Consider the following 4,260-nt stretch of genomic DNA (forward strand, 5'->3'; position numbering starts at 1 on the left):
CATATATGACATTTTAAGGAAAGTATCAGTAGAGTGCAAGCATACCTGAGATTTTGTAGATGCGAATGGGCTGCAAAATTACAATTTAAACATGAATTTTATGCTTCAGTGAAAAAAAATCCCGCATACTGTTTAGAAAAGTGTGCTTGCTAGTTATAAAACACTTTCTCATAAATATATCAACTATTCTTTGGATATAATCATTATTCCTGATAATTTCTCTTTCAGTTATTTTATTGCTTTTCTGTTTCATGGGTTTCATAATTTCTATTTTAATGCTTACTACACATGTCAGGCTCTCTAAGCAAGGTAAGGAGTCTACATTATTCTGAAAGGTAGATTTTTATCTCTGTATTTCTGAAGTAAGTGAAACAAAGTAACATACTGTTAAACAACAGAGGTGAGATCTACACTCAAGTCAGATCCATCACCAGCATGATACTGTCCTGACTCATTTTTTCCTTACATAAGCATTACTTATGTACTCGTAAAAATGGAAAATTAAAGAACTCCAATAAGATGCAGAGTACTGCAAGTTGGTAATAAAATTTATCAACACATGAGCGCTAGAGAGATTTTCAGAGGTTAAGAGCACTGGCTGCTCTTACAGAAGACCCAGGTTCGGTTCCCACCACCCACATGGTGGCTAACAATTGTCTGTAACTCCAGTTACAGGGGACCTGACACCCTCTTCTGACCTCTGAACATTGCATGACATGGCTACACTTACATACATGCAGGCAATACACTCATACGTATAGAATAAAAATAAAAAATAAAATATTTTTTAAAAATTATCAACACAATAAAATGTTTCAAATTTAATTTTGAAAAATTGGTCAAACATCCCTCTTCCAGTTAAGTAAGGAATCTGAAAACTGGCTATTCTTTGTTTCCATTATGAGTGTCACAGTGTATTTGTGAGCTACAAGCAGGGTAGTTCAGAGCACAGGCTCTGGAGTTGAGGCTTCAGTTCTGACTCTACCACTTACCTGGACACATTCTATCATTTCTCTGTGGTTCTTATGGAAAAGTGGGAGTCACTAGTAATAAGTGTAGTGAAGCATTTGGCATCTGTGAACATTAAGTGAGTTTAATACACATAAATGGCACATAAACAAGCACACAAGAATGTTGGCTTACACTTTTCAAATCCAGAGGTTTATTTGTCCCTTTCATACTTGCTTTTAAAAAAAAACACTTTTTTAAAGAACACTTTTGTGGGCATGGTGGTGCATGCCTTTAATCCCAGCACTCAGGAGACAGGGGCAGGCAGATCTCTGTGAGTTCAAAGCCAGCCTGGTCTACATAATGAGTTCCAGGGCAGCTGGGGCTACAGGGAGATCCTGTCACAAAAAGAAAAAACAAAACAAAGCAGCTTTACATTCACAACAAAATTGAGCAGGAGGTACAGAGAATTCCTATATAACCCCTGGCTTTACACACAGAGCCCCACCCTCACCCCCTCTCTCCCACACTATCAGAAAAAGACATTTATTTTAGTAGGTGAGCCTACATTGATACACTATTAACACCCAAAGTACATAGTTTATATTGGATTCACTCTTGGTGATATATTTATCAAACTCATGGGGTTTGCTAAAACTATTGGGCATGCATCTATTACAGTAGCAAACAAAATGGTTTCTGCAGCTGCAAGAAATCCTGCACTGTATTCATTGACCTCTTCATGGTACCACTAATCTGTTTCCATTATCTTTGCCCTTTATGGAATATCATAATGGTATAATCTTATCATACATAGCTTTTCAGATGATTTTCCTTCACTTAGTAATATACATTTTAAGATTTCTCCATGTCTTGTCATGACTTGATAGCTCATTTTTTAGCACTAAATAATATTCCATTCTTTGTATGTACTAGTTTATCCACTGACCTACTGAAGCGCATCTTGGTTGCTTCCAAGTTTTGGCAACTGTTTAATAAAGCTGCAGTTAACAAAGTGTACAGGTGTTGTGTGTACTTGAGTATTCTGTTTATTTGGGCAAAGAACAAGGAGAGGGTGATCTATCATATGATAAGAATGTTATTTTTTTTTTAAGTGCTAAACTATCTTCCAAAGAGGCTATGCCACTTTACATTATCACCAACAATGAGTCTGTGCTTCCCACAACCTTGGTAGTATTTGGTATTGTCAGTGATTTGGGGTTTTTGTTTTGTTTTGTTTTGGTTTGGTTTTGGTTTTGGTTTTTTCTTTTTTCAATTGGTTATTCTAATACATGTGTAGTGGTTATTATTCTTATAGTCTTTCTAATTTATGTGACATACATTTGTGAGGAAACATGGTATACTCATGAAAACTACATGCATTTAGCTACAAACCTAAGTAAATATTAAAATTTCTGATCAAAAGATTTTTCAGTGTCATAGCTTTGTTAGTTACTTCAGAATCATTGTTCAAGCTTCCAACATAGTCTTTGGGATGTAAGACTATTAGTGAAAACTTTAAAATCTGTCACCAATGAAGAACTGGAAGCAGACTATTATATATGGCTCCATAAATGAATGAGGTTGGACTCAAAAGGAGTACCAATGGGGCCCAGAACACTTAGAACCTTGAGCTTTACAACTTTTATTTGAGATAGAGTCTGTGTAGCCTATGCTGACTTCAAACTCTGTAATCTGCCTCCGCCTCTTTGTTGCCAGGATTATAAATGTGGGCCACTATGCCCAGCTTGGGGCTCTTTAAAAACAGCAAAAAGAGGCTTCTTTGGTGAGGGATGAGAGCTGCACTTTTTGCAACGACAGAGGTTATTATAGAGAACCACAAGTGATCACAGAGCAGCGAGTAAGTGACTGTGGAGTGCCCATCCCCAAATTAAACATCTATAAAAACCCCTGCACCAAAGGCTGACGGTACAGCACTGAAGAGGAGGTGGAAAGACTATAAGAGCCAGAGGACTGGGAGGGCTGCTGCAAAATAGTCCTTCTGGACATGACAGAGATGTTGCACCCATGAACTCTCAACTGCTATGGTTGCCTGCACAAGACCACACCATGAACATTCTAGTATGGAGCAGAGAGGGGTCACAAAGCCCTAGCCCAGCCGAGGAGTTATTGGTTGCCCTAGTCCCAGTGGTCAACACTATACCCAAGTACACATGGACAACACTAATTGGACACGGGTTTTATACATTATATATATGTATGTGTATGTATACATATTTCTTATAAAGTAGATGAATTTGAATGGGGGATGTAGGGGAGGACTCGGGAGGCATTGGAAGGGAAAGGAAGGGGTGGTTATGACCAAAATGCATGGTACTCAGGTATGCAATTCTCAAAAAAATTTAAACAACATAAAAATACCACTGCCAGGGATCTCATACTTTGAAAGATTGGTGTGGGGCAGGGCTTATATTTTGTTCTCAAAAAGGTCTCCACAAAATGTAACAGCTGTCTGCGTGGACCCCTAGCACTGAACTTTAAAATGGATATCGCTCAGTGGTTTCCTAATTAGCGAGATCACATACAAGTAGGGCCCAGATAACATCTTTGGCAGACCAAATATGAAAGAGCAGACACACACACCCAGTTTCTTTGGCACTCTGAGGCCCCTTCAAGCCATTCCGAAGCACCACTCCCTCCGCTCCACTCCGGATCCTCCAGGAACTAAGAAACACGGCCCCCGAGGCCTAAGTGTCCCTAGCGCCAGATGGCACAGATGTGCCTAGGAAAGGCCTTCCTTTATGGCAACAGAGATGGATGGCGAGCACCACAAACAGAGCAGAATGGCGGCGAGCACCTAAGCAAACCCCACTGGCCGGGCCACCTGCCAGCGCGCAGCCACTTCCGGAAGTGACATCGCGAAGGCGCGGGGCCGCCCGCGGGAGAGGCGGGCCGGGTGGTGGTGGGGGCCGTGGGGCCCCGTTTCCGGTGGCTCTTAGCGCTCGCTCACCCCAGCTGCAGCCACTCTCGGCCGAGGCTGCTTCCTCCATCCTGGTATTTTTTGGAGCCTCCATCCTGGTTCTTCCCAAGTGCCCGGACCCAAAACAGGAAGTAAGTGCAATGGAACCTTCAGGCCCCGCCGCCGCCGCTCCGCCCTCGGAGGCCGGCCGGCCCCTCGCCGCCTCTCGCGGGCCGCGCACTGCTGGCGCCGTCGCAGCGGGGCCTCGGCGGAGCCGGGGCGACCGGACGCACGCTGGGCCTGCGGCCTCCTCCGCGGAGCCGGCGGGCGGGGGCCCCCGCGGCCCGGGGTTCCTCCAGCGGGGGACAGGGCGCGGGGCGGGGGGGGGGAAA

At 43.4% G+C, this 4,260-nt stretch overlaps 1 protein-coding gene across 3 annotated transcripts in view; it reads left to right on the forward strand.

The window, feature by feature from the left end:
- The first annotated feature begins 3,835 nt into the window (after window positions 1-3,835).
- Dmtf1 (cyclin D binding myb like transcription factor 1) overlaps window positions 3,836-4,260 on the forward strand; it is a 54,430-nt gene continuing 54,005 nt past the window's right edge. The window contains exon 1 of one of the 3 annotated variants that reach the window (XM_008822477.3): window positions 3,836-4,020. The gene's annotated coding sequence lies outside the window, so the exon portion shown is untranslated. The remainder of the gene's footprint in view (window positions 4,021-4,260) is intronic. The other 2 variants (XM_008822480.3, XM_008822481.3) reach the window with 2 other exon arrangements.

Source organism: Nannospalax galili, unplaced genomic scaffold, assembly GCF_000622305.1.
Source record: "Nannospalax galili isolate Female #2095 unplaced genomic scaffold, S.galili_v1.0 scaffold85, whole genome shotgun sequence".
NCBI classification, from domain to species: domain Eukaryota; kingdom Metazoa; phylum Chordata; class Mammalia; order Rodentia; family Spalacidae; genus Nannospalax; species Nannospalax galili.